This window comes from Lepisma saccharinum, chromosome 7 (assembly GCF_977018435.1).
Source record: "Lepisma saccharinum chromosome 7, izLepSacc3.1, whole genome shotgun sequence".
NCBI classification, from domain to species: domain Eukaryota; kingdom Metazoa; phylum Arthropoda; class Insecta; order Zygentoma; family Lepismatidae; genus Lepisma; species Lepisma saccharinum.
The window spans coordinates 9,042,921-9,061,950 of NC_139235.1; the positions used below are offsets into that span (position 1 = coordinate 9,042,921).

Here is a 19,030-nt window from a genome sequence, read left to right on the forward strand (position 1 = left end):
TCGCCCTCGACAGGAGATGAAGAGCGAAGTCACCGCGACGTGAAACGTCTTGTGGATGCGCCAGCACCCAGGCCATTTGCTCCCGTCACACGTTACAGCACAAAGCTCTTTGCGAGAGAAAACGCGAACAGATGTCTCGCGAAATAAAATATGCTTAATCAAGCTAAGAAGACAAGGCCTTTATCCAGTCTCAGTTAACGTTACTTGAAAAGAAAACTGGAAGTTATTTTTACAGTTCGTGGTATAAGAGCCGTAGCAACTCCAATTTATCAATATTACAGGAAGGAAGAAATAATCTATTCTTAGGAGTATACCTGAATCTAGAAAGAGTAAATTGGAGATACTTGACTCCACCTTACTGCTAAGGATTAACAGTGAAGATCATGGACGTCCGCAGGATTTTTTCCAGGGAGGGGCAAGGAAGAATTTTTTTCCAGGGGGGGCAAACAAGGCATATTTTCCACAATAATAGTGTTGTCTCCTCAAAAAACATTGCTTAAATTTGAATTTATCATATTCATGCGATAATTAACACATATTATTGTGGCTGAAATGAAGTTATGTGTAAAAAATATATAATTTTTGGTTAACTTTCATTTTCCAGGGGGGCACGACCCCCCTTGCCCCCCTTCCGGACGCCCATGGTGAAGATATGTCCATCTAACTCCAAATGGAGCTCTACAGAGGAGTTTATTTAAACAAAACTGAAAACAGCATTTTTGGAGTTACGTTACTCTGATTCTCACACGACGACTTAATATATTCCAGACTAGAAAATAGCGGGCTGTTCCTTCCTTTACTGGTGACTAACTAATCAACACTAATTTTAATTAACTTTATAATGAGCCTCATCATGTAGAAATATGAAAATACAGAGGCACGAAAATCTAAAAAAAAACAAAAAAAACAACATCTTATACGAAAATTACATTGTGCAAAACATTTCCTTGCAACAAATGTTTGTACATGAAAAAATGAAAGTTAACATTTTACTTCTACTTCTTTACCTAACACTCTGGCATCCGGAACCCGAAGTTTTATTTCCTCATAAACTTATATTTTACGCCTGTCTGTATTTTGGGCAAAACTGTTGACAATCCATAATATTCTCCTTAGGTCCATATTAATATCGTCGTTCTTGGGTTTGTTCAGGTTCCCGGTATCTACAGGCCCCTGGCGTCAATTACATCAAGTCGCGAGAGGTTCTCCGGAAGTTTTCGACTTGCAGTGCAAGCAAGCAACCACCTGGAAAGGCGGCCTTTCGTTCTCGAGCTATAAGAGGAAATCCTTTCTCTCGCTTCCCGCCTTTAAATTTAAAGGTTCACGGAGGGGCACCAATATTTATTACGAGATATATTGAAATGGAAATATTCTGATTGATTGTAAATTTTCGGTGCCCGAAATGGAACATGCCAATGAAAATCACCACTTACCAAATAAATTTAATGATATTGGCGAGAGGAAACTAAAAGATTCCACACGTATGTGTGTGTGTGTCAACAAGGCTAGACAATCGAACTACTCTCTATGATTATGCCGTAATGTAATATTAATAAATTAAATTAAATTCTAAATTTTAAAAAAAGTAAAGTGCTCCCCTGTGATTTGCACTACACCATGAAGGCGTACAGGGGGTGTGGGGTTAGGGCCCCACTTTTTCTTGACAACGGCCGAAGGTGGGGGTGATGTGATCAGCACCACGCCCCTGGCCGCCTTTCCCCACCACCCGGGGTTCCTTCAGGTACCCACTTTATACGCTGCTTGGTGGGCGCCAGAGCCGCTTGAACAGGTGGAAAGAGTCCCGGTTCTCCCCAACCGGAAGAGAACCCGGGTCTCTCGCATGGTAGTCAGACGAGACTATTTTATTCTAAATAAAATAAATTATAAAGTTAAAAAATAGAAACGAGTTAAAGAAATGAATTTACCGGGCCGTAAGTTCACGAAGGTTGAGAATCACTGATCCAAAGCAGTGGAAAATAGAAGAAACAACAAAAAATTGTGAATTTCATTCTGGAACCTCCATAATGTGTACTGACATTGAGATTCTGTTATTTTAAATCGAAATTCCTTATTGCCAGAATTTCCACGAAATTTATCCTTCATTTGGGAATTATAACACCATTAAGCCTTGTTTCCATGATATGAAAAACTAAATATGCTGACCAAGGCAGTGATTTATTTTATTAAAAACATAAACTAAACGTAACGTTTCAACCTTCTAGCAAGGTCTTCTTCAGACTCTGCACAAAGTACAAATGTAACAAGGTACAAAAACAGGGCATTATATATACAAAAACATTACTCCCTCCAGACTATTAGAAAGTTGTACTGGAAAATTGAAGGAGGGCAAGGAAATAGAGAAGAAAGGTGAAGAAGACACAATGAACTGGAATGGGGGACTGAAATTAAACAAAGAATGGAAGAAGGTGTTAGAAAGAGTGGAAAGGACAAGAGAGAAAGAGGAGAGGAGAAGGAAGAAAAATGAAGGAAAAAGAGCGTGAGATAAAAAATCCAACCGCATTCTATATGGAAGTAAATATGTTTAGCCTTTTAGGTGAAAGTACAGTTGACAAGGGAAAGCCACTTGCTAGAAAGTTCCAGTACAACTTTCTAATAGTCTGGAGGGAGTAATGTTTGTGTATATATAATGCCCTGTTTTTGTATCTTGTTACTTTTGTACTTGATACAGAGTCTGAAGAAGACTTTGCTAGAAGGTTGAAACGTTACGTTTAGTTTATGTTTTTAATAAAATATATTACCTTGGCCAGCATATTAATTTTTCATTTGGGAACACTGGTATGACCTTTCGGCAATTCCATCCTAATCGCTGGTAGCGACGCCGCCTTGTAATCAAGGGGTACTGGGTTCGATTCCCGGTGGAGGCACATAGTAGTTCGGATCCCACTTTAAACTGTAGGGCCAGTCCCGATTAGCCTTAGTGTGCATAAAGTGGACTTAAAACACCAATTCAATCAATTCAGAACCATCCTCATCGCCACGTAAAGTGACAGAAAAGAGGCGGGAAATAACAAAAGTGCAAATACGTTCACCTTTGCTTCGTCTCTCGGCAGTTCCCTTTCGTGCCTCGTGCTCCCAGTTGGGCAACTCCGGAGGAATCTGTGTAATGGTGCCACCGACTGGTGTTGGTCGCCCACCCACGCGAGCCCAAGATAGCCAAACAGGTGGAATCCCGCTCCGTTGTGTTTCTCTTGGGTATTTACGCGGGACGGGAAGCGTGAGGTCACCAATAGACTCCCACATCTTCAGCGAATCGTAGCCAAGACCCTGTCGCTGTGGTGCCTCTCCTCTGTGTACGGGAGAGAGGGGCAACCTGTCGCAACGTTGCTGTGTACTTCATTGAATACATTTTGCTGTTAAATGAGAAATTTACAAAAATCTCAAAAAGTAAAACTTCTTTTATAATTGGCCGAGTCTGCTGACACGCACGTGTCACCAGTAAGAATGAGCGTCAAATTTGCTCCTGACACGTAATTCGTCTGCTAAAAGGATGTTACAAATCTTAAGAACAGATGAAGACGAGAAAAATGCAAGTTTATAATTAGTGGGAATGAATGTACAGGTAATTTAGAACCTTTTTCTTTAGAAAGCATTTAGCGATATTATTTTAATGCTAACGGAACCTAACCTAACTACGAGAGCATTTAGGTTTATTATTAGAAGAATGCTAAGAGACCTAATCTTAAAACATTTATGTGAAAGTAATCGCTAAAACTTCACAGTATGTGTTACAGACGTAATTGCATACATAGCATGATGAAATCACGATAAAACAAAAACTGAGTTTGCTGCCACGCGCATCTCTTTTTTAGGTTCTAGCAGAAAAAGAACGTGGCAGCAGACACTACCTTTATAATTATATAAAACAGCTCCTGCGTAGCCAAATGGTTTCCGGTGGGAGTCCCCCTCCAAAAAAAAGATGTCGACCTCCGTGGCGGAGTGTTTATAATCCCAGTGAAGATATGGATGCTTGTCCAAGTCCTACAAATGAGAAAATGGATATTTGAGAAAAAAACTGACGTGAAAACCTGAGAAATGGAGTAACGGTGGAAACTATCACTTAGGGCAGTGGTTCCCAAAGTGTGCGCCGCGCCGCCCTGGGGAGCCGTGGGTGGCTTACAGGGGCGCCGCGAAATGTTGCACTATTTTAACTGACACTTATACCAAATATGTGCTTATTTAGTACTTTTTACACATGAAATGTTTCTGACTTTGAAATATGTATTTATTTTTTAACTTAAGGCAAGCAACCTAACCACAGTAACTTGGCGCTGCAAGTGTTAGATAGGACTACATTCTGACTTGCGCGCCGCGGGAAAATCTTGAAACACTAAGGGCGCCGTGAAACGAAAAAGTTTGGGAGCCCCTGGCTTAGTGAGCACAGCGCGCTACGTTCGAAGACATGGATGTTTGTATTTGTCTGTCCTGTATAAAAAGTAGAGAAATTGAGTTACATCGATGTGAGATTGTTGTGTGGGGGAAACTGCCACTTAGAAGTTTATTAGTTTTCCTTTTAATTGATAAAAATAAATGGTTATCGTTCTTGCCTTTGGTGCTAGCGGTCCTCGTTCGATTGCCGGCGAGGTCAAAAATTTTCGGTGTTGACCCAGCATCCGAGGACAATTGGAGCGATACTTAAAAATAAGTAGCGGACTATGGTCTTAAAAGTCAGAAAACATCGGCAATGGGGCTCGATGTGTTGACCACGCTTCACCCAAAGACAGGATCTCAAAGGGTTGTTGCGCCACAGAACATACTCTTAACTAGATTAATAATGACTTCAACGTTTCTTCTAAATATTGCACTTAATTACATTTATTTCATGTTTATTCATGCCCCAGGTATCTAACCAGGGACCCATTGATTACAAGACGACAACCCCTACGCCATCGGGGAATTGTTTCTCTCTTATTCCATTGATGGGGACGCGGTGGTGAACTCGGTATGGAGTCTGATTACCACGCGAGAGACACGGGTGGGTGATAGGGATTTTTTCCGACCATTTTTCATGCTTAAAGCGTGACACTCAATCTGTAACATACTGGGGTAACACCGGTGCTAAAGGCTGCCGGAGTGTGATGCTGATCACATCACCTCCGCATGTGACCGAAATCGTGCATGTGTGGGTCCCTACCTACACATCTCTATGTGCTTTCATAGCATGGAAACGACCACGGGATAACGCATGCATTAATGGCAAGACTAGTTCCCGACGTTGGAAGCTGCAGCCCCGATACTCTTGCAAAGGGGTGAAAATAAATTTTAAAGTGTCACAGAAACAGGACACAAAATTGTAAAAATATTTTTTAAAAAATAGAGCTAACTATCTTATATAATTCTGTATAAGGGTGAGTCAAAAGTCACAGGAGACAGTTTATTTCGGATCGGAAACAGAATGAAAAATGACATATCTGAGTACTGCAGCAAAAAAGGGGTGAAGAGGGGCCCTACCTTTCAGGATATATCTGTAACATGGCCGCCATCTTGGATTCAGATCAAGAATGTCAAATGGGAAGGGGGCATCAAACCAGGTTAATACTTTCTGAGAAATTCATTTTAGATTTTCCATATGTGATATGATACAAAAGGTATTAACACAAAAGGTGAACATGATCTTTGTTTGCTTCAGGTAACTGGAAATTGGACTGTCGTCTTCTTTTACGTTATTTTAATTACATTCCTTAAAGGAAAATAAAGTGTTTCCAGTAATTTATCCGCGAACAAAATACTTAATTTCTCAATTCAAAAATCTCTCTCTTTCGTCTTAGCAATGCTTTACCCATAATCAGTTGCTACCCCAAACTGCCGAGGTCACCGCATGCCACTGGAATGCCAGAAGCAAAACTCACAAAATTTTCGAATTGAAAAAGTCAAAATGCCAGACTTTTATTCATTAATTGCTAGAATTTGCCACCAGGAGGTCAAGAAATTAAGAGCACTGCTAATACAAAAAGATTCTAGCAATAAAAGCAGCCTGGCAACATCACGTCAGACAGGTGGTCTGAGGTCCGTGCAAGGTAAATATATTCAGCCCCTGACGAATATTGGACAACAGACGCATCACGTGACTCCCAGACCAAGGTCCGCCGTAGCATTATTTTCGGCTCTTTTCTGTCTGACTTGGAATCATGTCAGACTTCGGGCGAGAAGGAATCCTCCATCATCAATTAAACCTGCGATGGTCAAAGAATATGACGCGGGCCGCAGAGGGGCGAGACAAGAGCGTGGGAGGGAGCTTTTTATTCCCATCTCGCGCCGTATAAATAGCCATGATGGAAACTGGGGTAACCAGAATAAGACGCTGGCTTGGCAGAGACTTAAGAGCTCTGTCTGGGTTCAAGGTCAAGGATATTTCAAGGCTAAATGAGGTGGATGTTTAGTTTCAACGCAGGATACCTCAGGACTATGAAGAAGTTTGGAAAATGGATTCCCAAACTCCCTTACACAGAAATATTTGTAATAATCAGAATTGTCTTGGTTTTTTAAGGCCGAATCAGGAATCACACGGAACTGGATATCCAGTTAGTTGGCGCTGAACCGGCTACCTGGCCGGATGTGATGGCTGCCTCCTTGACTGGTTTGGAGGAATAGGCCATGTTGTAATTGCTACTGGCTTTCCTCGACTGGATTTTGTGGAACAGCCAATCAGAGCAAAGTTTGGGTATGTGAAGATAATCTGTGAGTTTGCAAAGGGGAGCTTTTTGTCTGTGGTTTCCGAGTGTTGGCTGTTTTTGTTAGTTTCTCGATAAAAAATAAAAGCAACGAGATGACGTGAAGTGCATTCTTGTTCAGTTCAATAATATTTAGATATTTATGCAAAGCGACGATATGTGCACGTGACAAATAAAATTAGCTGAAAATGAAAATCCTTATTATTACAAATGTATTAAATGAAATGATTTTTTTAAAAATTGTGAATGAATCCTGCGAATCTCATGTATGAATATTGAATATGCATACCCAAGTTAGTTAAAAAGCTTGTTCGGTACACATTGATTACTATATTTTTTTCGAGGCAATCTCTAGTCCACGATTTTCTTTATAATTTTTAATAAAAGCACAAAGCAGTAATTCTCCTATAACGGTCTTTAAATTCCTCGTCCATCTTTACAGTACAGATTGTCTGCTCTGAGCAATGTCTTAAGGGAACAAAAGTTTATCGACAAGTACGATGTAACAAGTATCGTGTGAGGCGAAAACTAACAAATGGGTAGCCAGTCCAGCGCCAACTAAGGCATTCCTACTGGAAATCCAGTTCCATGTGATTCAGGCTTTAGTTATGTTATTCATTCAGTCAATGTTCTCTGTCCAGTCTTACGCCTTACGATTCATATCCATTGTCTGTATATTTGTACAGTGAGATGCATTAAGTATTACCGAGCAAATTGTCCATTACAATGTCCACACATGCACTTTATATTATCCAATGAGAGCTTCAATATTTGAAACAACTGACCAGTGGCGTAGCAACATATCGCGAGAGCCTGGGCGAGATTAGAATTCGAGGCCCCCATCATCCGGTCTTTAAATTTGGATTCTCAATGTGAATCAATACAAAATCTTCAGGGATACGTCAGCAAATTATCACATTTAAATAATAATAGATTAATGAAGAAAATGATATTTAATAACTTCACTCACCCTAAAATTGCATTTCTCTGTTTTCCGGGAGCTGAAATATGAAGCTGTAGGAAGGAAGGAAGAACTGCTTATATTATCCATTGCCTTCTTCAGTTGCAAACAATACAAGCATTTAAATGCCTCACACTTGCTTCGTGGCAGTTGGAGGTGCTTTGTTGATAACATATTAAGAAATAATAGTAGACTGCCAAACAAAGACCTCAATCAGGGAACAGCTAAGAGTAAGAGAATGGGGGAAAGCGAAATATATCCAGGTTGTGGAAAAAAATGAAAGATGCGCACTGGCATGGTTCAGATTAGGGGGATGGAAACAACTAAAAAAATATAAACGAAGCAGGGGAAACGAAATGTTCTTTGTGCGATGGGGAGGAGACGGACGAGCATATCCTACTGAACTGCCCTTCTACACGTGACCTAAGGGACAAATGGATGAAAAACTTAACAGGTAGGGAGGTGATAGAAGTGCTGGACGACAGAATAAAGATAAAGGAAGCGGGGCAGCAAGTGGGGAAATACCTTGGAGAAGTAAGAGAACGGCGGGGGAAAGCTATTAGAGAAGCCAGCGAAATGAGTGATCATGCTCCAGCCGAGCCATCTTTATAGGGTAAGTGTGTGTAAAGTAAAATGTATGCGTTTTTTGGTGAGAGTGCAGGAAAAGAGAAGTGAGGCGAGGAAGAAGGAAGAAAGACTGGAAGAAGAACTGTCGAGGGAGGGGAAGAATGTGTATATAGGGGACAAAATAAGAGACAGCTTAAAAGACAACTAAATGTAACAAAATATTGTAGAAAAAAATCAAAACTAAGTAGTGCGTACAGCCTATGGCTAGCAAAAAAAGAAATAAATCAAAATTTGGTATTAAAATCGTGAGTGCAAGGTCGAGAGAAAGAAAAAAGACAAGACAAATTGCTTTTTATTCCAGAAATTAATAAATGGGTAAAAATGTCCACGCAAGTTATGAATTTTTGCGTAAATTTTTCACATGAGAAATATGACAATAATTTTTACTTTTTCCGGGCCCCTTTAGGCTTAGAGCCTACCCGCCTGTATGTTACGCCCCTGATTTGACGTATTATAACGTTGAACTAGAATTTAAAGCCAGATAGTCTTTTCCATCTTTTTTCTCTTCACTTCTATTTAATTCATTTTATTGTATCAACCCCATGAGACGCGAGGGCCCGGGCATTCGCCCACTTCGCCCATCCCTTGATACGCCACTGCAACTGACTATTTAATGTTAGAATAGTATATTCACGAGTATTCCGTGAATCCTAATCTTGCACCGAAGACAGTTTAATAATAAATTATTTTTAAGTACCGGTAATATCGGCATATATTTTTTTAGAAACTTCACATAATTGTGACACACCACTTTTTTGGTTAAAAGAATTACATAAAATCTGCGGCAATTATGCCGTGAAATACGGTACTCCAACATGGGCGGATAAGATCCTCAAATCTTGAACCCCCTGTGGGCCCCTTCTATTTTCTCTTCTGGATAAGCTTCTGCTTTTTGGCCGATGCAGCCAGTGCCTTGTTTGACGTCAGAATGGCACTTGTCTTCCTTTCACCCATGTGTAGCCCATAAATCAAAGGCGCCGCAGCATCAAGGAACTTCAAAGATGAGCCCTTGCCTCTTATAACGCCAAAAATCCCAAGACGTGCATAAAACATCTGCGGAACAGAAGGCCCTGGAGTCCAGAGAACGTCAAAGCACGCGTTCGCAAGTTGATGTTGATGTTGGCGACAATATAAGGCAGGAAATGCGCCGTAAATTTCCTCAGACGCGTCTCCAAAATATTAATCCGTCAATCTGACCAGAACTCGAAGCATAGTTTGTCATAAAACACGAAATATATGTCGGAAGAAAGGCAACGACCTTGAAGTAGGATTTGTCAAAGACATTCAACATCCAGATTTCCATTATGAGAGGAACGAATAATTACAATTCGAAATTCGGATGGTTTCTTTTTATATTTTTGTTATTTAACGTCGCTTTTCGGCCACTTTTGGTTCATCTCGACGATGAGAATGAGATATAATAAGATAAAATTGATGAAGCAACTCTCACAAAAAACACCCATTCCCAATCCGGGTTGCGAACCCGAAACCTCTGTCGGTGTGCAAAGGAATTCGAATGGATCAAAATATCCGTTAATTCGAAATTCGGATGGATAAAAATATCCGAGACGCTCCCGCCTAATTCAGTATCAAGATTCTTAAAATGTTAAATTTAAACAAAATACTTTTCTAATAACATGATGTCAATTTTGTTATGACATAATTCTGTAATCCTTCTTTATGCTTACTTCTCTTATAGTCTAGGATTGTTACAAGCATAAAAACACAGTTTTTGTTGTGACGCTTCAGGAGAACACACGCTCCCTTCATCAGACATTTATTTTTATTTATAGTTTGATTAAAGATACAGTTATAACAATGGTTTCAAAAAATAACAAAAACGAATCAGTTATACAATGGATTCTATCAATGTTACATTGTTGAAACATAGCAACTTAACTGTGAAGTAAGCAGTCCATTTTTATTATTATTTTAGATTAAACTTTTAATCGCATTTTTTAATTGATAATTAATTTAAAATTAGCAGGGGAAAAATACATCCATGGCAATTCAGAATATTCTCGTACAACAATGGATATTTTTTTTCTTAATACTTTCATGAATGAAGATTTTCAATATAGCGAAAGAAAATGACTTTAACACTAACAGAATGAGTCAAATCAAAAGACAAGTTACAGGAAAACTAAAGGCAAAAAGAAAAGCGGACAAAGATGAGAAATCTTTTGCAAATAAATTAGTTTGTATTCCATTCCACAAGGGATTTTCACATAAAATTGCAAAAAAGTTTAGATTTAATTTCAAAATTGTTTTTAGATCACCAATGAGTTTGGAATGCGCATTTAATGAATACAAAATAAGAAAATCTGTACCACTTGTGGAACCACGGGAATATATAATATAAGTTGTTCATGTTCGAAAGATTACGTTAGGACAAACTAAGAAAAATGACAATAAGATGGCATGAACACGATTTGGACTTTATGAATTTAAACCCAACAACAGGCTTGTCAGCTCACATCATCGAAAGAAGCATTAAGAAGAGAAGGGTTTTGAAAAGAGTGACGGGAAACAGAGAATTGAATGTCTGGGAAGCTTCGTTCATTGCAGAAGAACACTGGAAGAAATTAAATAATGAAAATGGTAACAAAGTCGCAATATGGCGTTTTTTTTCACATGTGGAGTAGGCCACCATCTTTAAAATTTAACGTAACGGAAGACATTAAGAATCTCCGTTAAAGGGATGATGATTTTGAATTGCCTGATGATGATGATATTTGGGATTTATAATTTTAAAATGTAAAAAAAAAATCATCTATATTAATAATAAAAACAGACTGCTTGTTTCACAGTTAAGTTCCTATGTTACAACATTGACAAGATCCATTGTATAACTAATTCTTTTTTAAAGATTTGTAACCATTTTTATAACTGTATCTTTAATGAAACTAAAAATAAATGTCTGATGAGGGGCGTGCGTTCACCTGAAACGTCACAACAAGAAACTGTGTTTTTATGCTTGTAACAAGCGTAGACTACAAGAGAAATATATCTGCAATGCAAGGAATGCGTATATACAAGAAAATATACCTTATGGTTATTAACTATAGTGAAACTGCCGTATCTCCCGGCGCAGGACACGCCTTTCTGGCAGTGGCCCTCTGTTGCCGCATTTACCTACGAATGAACTTGTTTTCAAACAGCCAATTATACCTACCGCTGCCGCCATGTTTGGGCAACAAGCGGCAGCATTTAAAACCCTCCTCCCCGAAGCAGCTAGCAGGGAAACAGGATTTTGTAATAATAATAATAAAAAAAAAAAACCGTTCTGCGCTGTGAATGGAAACCGGTTCGTATGGCGGCAATACTATAACTTGTATGTTTTATTCTCGGTTGCTAGGAGATGTTAGTTGTTTACAGATATTATGATGTATGCTGATTAAAACATATATGGATTCTGTTTTTGTGCAATTTTAACAAGTGTTATTGAAGAAACGTTTTTCGAGACTAATATTATTACTACCTGAATCATTGTTTTCCTTAAAGTGCACTTGATGCAGTACTAACGTCAGTGGAAGTAAATTTTTAGTGTTGACTTACAGTAAACATATAAGTTAGTGTGGACGCTTATGCTATTCCATCCAGTGCCTTAAGGTTTATTCCACGTTTGAGGTGGCTGGCGTCAGAGTAAGCTGTGAACGTCTCACTGTTCTCCGAGTAAGGAGTGAAGGTAAATTTTTACCATGGTAAAGCCGGGTGACGTAGCAAGGAACTACTTCTGTAAATACTCCATTAAACGGTACAGACTCCAGATATTTTTTAATCGGATGATGGATGGCAACCAGCGGCGGTTCGTGGGTGCAAATTAGGTGAAAGGCTAGTAGGAAAAATTGGGTAATGGAGAAAATAGGTCAATAGTTACACATACGTATTAGAAAATGGGGTTTCCACAGCGGTGGATAGGAAAGGGTGGGTGGAAGGCACGGCCACCACGATCGCCGGACCTGACGCCTTTAGATTTTTATTTCTGGGTCTACGTCAAACAATGTGTGTATCGTGATCGTGTCAACGACGTTCATCATTTGAAAGAGAGAATGAGAGACGCTGTCCAGTCTGTTACACCTGAAGTTCTGAGTCGTGTTTGGCAAGAATTGGAATATTGATTAGATGTGTGTTGCAACGTCCGCGCGCCGGAGCACTGCAAACTACACCACGGAGCGGTGCAAAAGTGTACCCATATATGCTAGCTTGTAGCCAGCCGAAGAGATGGACTCCAAGTATCGCAGGGCTTGCGAGGTTTAGTATGGAAAGGTCAAAGGTCAACTTGTAAAAGTTTATTTATATTTATACACACATGTAAATAACCAGTTTAGCACATACGCTCTTAAATCCTTCTCAGTGAGGTACCTGGGCAGTATTAGTATTCTTATCTAATTTAGGGGGGGGGACCAACTAGTACAGGTAACCAATAGGAACCTGGGTAGCCGTCACGTGCCACGCCGTCTGGGGACAACATGCGAAAGCGTCAATAGCGAGGGACGGGCCAAGGGGCCCGCGGTTTCACAAAGGTGTTGGTGTGAAAGGACGCCGCAAAGTCAATCCAGCTACGACAAGGGAACGGTTCGGTCCCTTGGCATGTCCAGTCAGTAGCAAGAGACGGCAAGGTACAAGGGGTAGGTCTGGAAGCACCCAGGAGACTTGGGCTTGGGCCGCCGCGACCCAAGGGTAGCACATCAAGCTCTTATGGGGCAGACCAGGTAGGTAGGAAAACTGCTTTTTTTATTCTCCTCCTTCCTTCTCAAGGAAGCTATTGGATCCTGGTAGGGGAAACTTCCAGACTAGATCTGGGAACAAGGTCTTTCGCAGTCGGCATCTGGCAGTCGACTGAGCTCCGGGCCTCGCTGCTTTGTTTATATACTGTTTGGTGGCAGCACTGAGGCGGGTGGAGAAGATCGGAACTAAGCCGGCTGCAGCGTTGCAAACTCCCTTCAATTCACGAGATGCAACTCGTGCGTTATAAAATATCAAGTTTAGCATTGTAAAAACCACTAGCATGTGGCGATATAAACTTAACACTTGTGTGCTAAACTGAACACGTTACATTAAAGAAATTACAAGATAAAGAGATTCGACAATGCAAGTTACAAATTAAACAACAATTACTGCACAAAAGATAACTGAATGCTTAAACCACGCAGGGTATTTAGCATGCTTTCTTTAACCAAAACGTGTGTGCCATAACAATATATGCTTCATGCTTAACAACAATGCACTCAAAATTAGATAAAAGATAAATCAAAAGCGTAAGCCTCGCAGGGCATTTCTCAAGCATTAATAATTATATATTAAAGAATATGGCTATCACGCAGGATAGCTACATGTGATGACCACGCAGGGTCGTTACATATGCCCCTCTCTCGGGCAAAAATTTTGAGGAAAATTAAAAAGTTTAAATTTTCAGAAAAATTTTTGGTAAACCAGAGTCTATATCTCTTTTACTCTTCAATCACTAAGTCTTTTCTTCATTCACTATATGTCTTCTCCGTTCGGGGGAACACCTGAAGAGACGAAGGTTGTCAAAATTCACTCGGTCGACTGGGTTCTTGGTCGTCGGGTTCAACAGCAGGGCAGTGTTGCTTCGAACATCCGAGGCGACATAGGGGCCAATGTATACCTCAAACAATTTGGCGATAGTCCTATTCTTTCGGGAACTTAACTTGTGATTCCTGACAAGAACCAAGTCACCTTCTTCTAATTGAAGAGCGTTTCTTTTTACCCTAATTCTTCTTTTCTTCCTTTTGGTGCTTTCCCTAGTCCTTGCCATGAATAGTTTCTGATTCAAATTAGATATTTGGGAATCTGCTTCATTGATGGGCCAGTTGAAGTGGTCCAAAACTTCATTAGGCACAGGCCTGTTAAAGAATAACTCGGAGGGAGCGTAACCGGTCGTGTCGGAAACAGAGTTGTTTAGAAGCCAAGATATTTCGGTTAAGTATTTTGACCAGGACTGGTGCTCTCGATGACAGAATAGCCGGAGTAATCTTACTATTTCCTGATTCATCCGCTCGATGGTATTGCTGCTAGGATGATAAGCGGTGGTGAAATAATACTTTATTCCCTTTTTATCCAGATATTCCTTCCACAAGCCTGATGTGAACTGCGTTCCTCTGTCTGATAGAATGGCTCTGACTTTAAGAAAGTGGGTAAAATATCCTTTCTCCATCACATTAATGATCTCTCTGGCCGTGCCTCGCCTCAGGGGATAGACAGAGACAAACTTTGTTCCTACATCAACCAAGGTGAAGACGTATTGATAACCCAAAGACATAGGTAACTTTCCAATTAGGTCGATGGACAAAAGTTCATGCGGGTCTTTCTGGTTAATGTGTAATTTGTCTTTGATGATTCCAAGTTTATCCATCTTGGTCTTCGCACAGGTCAGGCAATCTCTAACATGTCTGGCTACGTCTTGTTTTAATTTAGGCCAAAAATATCTGTTCTTCACTCTTTTCAAAGTCTTAGCCATGCCAAAATGTCCTAACTCATCATGGTTCTCTCGTAAAACCTTATCTTTTAATTTCTCAGGAACACACAATTTCCAGGAGACTTCGTCGCCAGTAGTTTTTCTAAACAGGAGATTTCCGTACAACTGATACAACCTTCTCACCTTGAACTCAGCAGGGGAGTCTTCATCTTCCTTCTGTCTCAGTACTTCCAAGATGGAAAGGCAGAAAGAATCGCGCTCTTGAGCTTGCATCCAATTCTCGACATTGTCTACTTCTCCTCTTTCCTGCCAAATGTAATTAACATGGAAAAATTTTGGTTCTTCATCTTCCTCACTGACTTCTGCAGGATAACGACTGAGTACATCTGGCACTACGTTTTCCTTTCCCTGTATATAGATAATTTCGAATGAGTAGGATTGTAATTTGAGAGACCATCTAGTGAGGCGACAGTTCCAATTTCTAGAATTTTGGAGCCAGACCAATCCCCGGTGATCTGTATATATCTTGAAATGTCTTCCTCGGAGATAAATTTCGAATTTACTTACACCAAAAAGTATGGCTAGGCATTCCAGCTCATGGATGGAGTAATGCACTTCATTATTCTTCAGTTTCCTGCTCGCATACTGGATTACAAACTTTTCTCCATCTAGTTCCTGAAACAGGACACATCCTAATCCCTTGGTAGAAGCATGGCACTGTATGCAAAACTCTTGATTTAAATCTGGCTGAGCTAGAGCAGGAGCGGTTACTAATTCTTGCTTGAGCAGGTCGAAAGCTGATTGTTGAAAAGTACTCCAAGTCCACTTAGCACTTTTGGAAAGCAATTTCAGCAAAGGTTCTGTTTTAGCCGAAAAATCCTTTATAAATTTTCGCCTCCAATTGGCTAGTCCTAAAAACTTCCGAATATCCTTCTTGTTCTTTGGCAAGGGAAAATTCAAGATGGCTTCATTCTTTTTCGGGTCTATTTTTATCTGGTCACCCGAGATCACATGTCCTAAATACACTAGTTCACTCTTTACAAAATTGCACTTTCGAAGTTTTACTTTTAGTCCTACTTCTTCTAGTCTGAGTAATACTGCTTTTATGTGTTGAAGGTGGTTGCTGAAATCCGCATCAAAGATTAGAAGATCATCTATATAAACTGTCAAATAATTTTCTGTTTCAGGGCCAAAAACTTGATGCATGACAGATACGAAAGTAGATACAGCGTTAGATAAACCATACGGCATCTTCAAAAATTCGTATTGGCGACCTTTGTATGAAAACGCAGTATACCTTCGGCATTCTGGCTTCAAAGGAATTTGCAAATAGCCAGAGGCCAGGTCCAAACTCGTGAAGTACCGTGCTTGTTTAAACTTCTGTAAGGATTCATCAATGGGTGGAACCGAACTTTTGGGAACTATCATCAATGCATTCAATTGTCTAAAATCCAGGCATGGTCTCACACTTCCATCAGGTTTGTCCACGACTAGCAATGGATTCAGGTAGGGTGATACAGATGGTTGAATAATGTTCCAGGTTTTCCATAAGCTGAGTTCTTCCTCTAGAGCTGCCCTCTTTGAAAGCGGTACTGGATATGGCGCACGATGAACTGGCTCATTACTCTTCAGAAGGATTTCACACTCTGCACTTTCCATTGTTCCGGGCTTCTCTGAGAATACTTCCAAAAATTGAATCAGCACGTTTAACAACTCCTGCTTCTGGGAATCTTTTAGAATATCTACCGTGTCGACCTTCTCCCTGAGGTCCGCGGGTTTATACATCCATTTCTTGTCTTTCTCTTGGACATTTTGGATATACCTCACAAGTTCAATATCCAGTGGATTCCCTTCCTCATGTTCAGGAGTTTTCCCGAAATTCAGCTTCACAGAGTTTTTCCTGAAATTTATCTCTGCTTCGTGCTGCCTCAAAAATGGCATGCCCAAAAGAAGATCCGTACTAAATCCCTTCAATATAAATACTTCAGTACTGAAAGTCATTCCACCTATTTGTAGCTCTACTCGCCTACTTCCAAAAACTCGCTTTCTGTGGGTACCAGAGAAATCAACTAATCTTATTTCTGGAACCTTTTGTACCTGAATGCCTGGTATTTGATCCTTTAGTTTAGTCCAGATCTTATGACTTAGAATTGAACATTCGCTTCTGGTATCAATTATACAGTTTATCGGTATTTCCATTAATTTTGCAGACACTGCTGGTGATTTGTAACTAGTCTTAGATGCTCGTGCAGATTTCAGATCACTTTGCAAATTTATTTCTTCTGTTTCGGACAATTGAAAATTTACTTTTAGTTCCTGGATACATCTTACTGGTCGCTCCTCCGAGGCCCCTTGCCTAAATGGGAACGAAGCACCTAGACAAGGCTCTAGTTTGTTTGACTAGACTGTGACCTTTGGTTATGCAGGAAGTCCCGGGTTGTCTCTAGGGCTTCCTCCTGCTGTTACAAACAGTATTTGTTTTTTTTGTTCTTTTTGTGATTGTGTATGATTTTGTATGCTTGGGTTTCTTCCATGGTTCTGTGTAGCTTATAAGAGCCAATAAGGTTTGAACTTTCAGCCCTCCCCCATGCGACGCGGGAGGAAGTATAAATATGGCCTGTGTCAGAGGACCAGGGGAGTGTGTTTTTGAACTGGATAGCAGAAGGGAGAGCGATCTTCGGGCTCCAGTGGCCTCCCTTGAGAAAAAGCATCCCGAGGCAGTTCTGCCGATGCTCAGCTTTCCACTTGGCAGTTCTGCCGTGGGGCTCACATTAGAGGAATGTAAATAATGTAACTTAGAGAATTATTGGAAGAATCCGAGCCTTGTTTTGTTAAATTGTAAATAAATGTATAAAGCCCATTTCTGCGAGTTTTCAGCAATCACCCTGCAACATTAATTCAGTAAGTTCTTGCCTGTGATTGATTCTTTGGTTCCGAGCGCTCTGGTGAGGAACGGGATGGGAACCCAGGACTAACGAGCCTATTTAGTTGTTTATTTGGGTTTTTCCTGCCAGAAGCGGCCCGGTAAGGGTGGAGTGTTGCGGAACAGAGAATTATTGGGGGCTCGTCCGGGATTTTTGTGTGAAAGGACACAGGCAAAGAAAGGGAAACGGTTGCTGAAAAAGGGTCGAAATGCTGACAAGGGCTCAGTCTGCGTTGTCGTCCGTTAATGGGGAAACTAGTTCGACGCCAACAATGGGTACAGAAAATAATGCTACAGTAACAAACAGGCCGAGGATTCTTCCAGACGACATTAGAGTACAGTTACCGACTTTTAATGGGGAAACAAAAGGGATGGAAGTTTATAGCTTTTTGGATGAACTGGATGCATACAGGGATCTTTTGGGCATAAATGAAGAGGAATTATTGCTTTATCATCTTCCGTTAGCGTTGAAAGGAGAAGCGAAGGAATTCTTTCATTTTGCAAGCCCGTTTGAAGGATATGTGCAATTCAGGGATTTGTTGCTCAAGAATTTTCATGGGTTGGATCACGAACGAGAATTAGAGCGATTCTTGGATTCTCGCTTTCAGCTAAAGAGCGAGTCATTGGCAGTCTATATTCGCAAGATAGATAGATGGTTCGAGAGGGCAAAATCCACCGCTACGGTCGAAGAGAAGGTTAATTTTATTCGGCGTAAATGTAACCCTGTGTATCGTGAGAGATTGAGATGTCAGAATTTCAATAGCAAGAAAGAGCTTCACGCGTATGCTTTGAATCTGCAGGGAGAGATGTTGGAAAACGCTATGTTTCGTCAGTATGAGACAGAACAGGAAATCATTAACTTTGCCTTGAAAGGCGCCACACCTCCTCAGTCCGAGGGGCTGGTGGCCGTTAGAGGGGCGAGCAGCGCCGCGGGCGAGGATCTATTACATGTTCTCGATCCTGCGAAATATTCTAGGTTAGGGAAGGAACCCCCTGCTGTTTCGAGGGAGACAAAAGCGACTACTGACCACCCAAGAATGTCTGGCAAAGAACGCAAGTGTTACGTTTGTCAATCAACTGCACATCTGGCAAGTTTTCACAGAGCTGCAAGGAAAGATAATGTTTCAGAGTCAAGAGAACGTCATGGACAGGGCGTGACAGTGAGACGTGCCTGTAATTCGACAATAAAGATGTCAAATAGTAAAATTCAGGAACCTTTCGTTTTTGGAGAAATAAATGGAATTCAGATCCATATGTATATGGATACCGGGGCTAATATATCCTGCATGAGTTTGTCTTTATTTCGGAAATTGGAAGGAAAGGGGGCGAAATTACGTCATAACAAGTTGAATGTACAATTAGCTGAAGGTAAAACATGCACTGTGGGA

At 40.5% G+C, this 19,030-nt stretch overlaps 1 protein-coding gene across 1 annotated transcript in view; it reads right to left on the bottom strand.

Moving 5' to 3' along the window:
- LOC145989721 (uncharacterized) overlaps nt 1-19,030 on the bottom strand; it is a 148,277-nt gene that overhangs the window by 8,287 nt on the left and 120,960 nt on the right. The gene's annotated exons all lie outside the window — the stretch shown is intronic.